A 262-nucleotide genomic window follows, 5' to 3' on the forward strand; every position below is an offset into this window, starting at 1 on the left:
AACCGTTAACTGGGGGGGGAACAACCAAAAACCCAAACGAAACGCAAACAGCCGAAGGCATCCAACCTGACCGCTGTACTTCACAAGACTTTGAGCTGCTGCAGCTTCGCAGCCCACGAACGGGCTGGATGCCCACGCCGCGTGCATTAGCACAAAGCCTGCGGGGAACTTCGGTTTCTCCAACAGCAGCAAGCTGAAAGGCAGGTGAAGGGAGAAAGCAGTTCCCAGCAGGGAATTACACGCGAGTGGAGGACGGCGTGCT

The sequence above is a fragment of the Cariama cristata genome, unplaced genomic scaffold (assembly GCF_000690535.1).
Source record: "Cariama cristata isolate BGI_N322 unplaced genomic scaffold, ASM69053v1 scaffold28765, whole genome shotgun sequence".
Classification (NCBI taxonomy): Eukaryota; Metazoa; Chordata; class Aves; order Cariamiformes; family Cariamidae; genus Cariama; species Cariama cristata.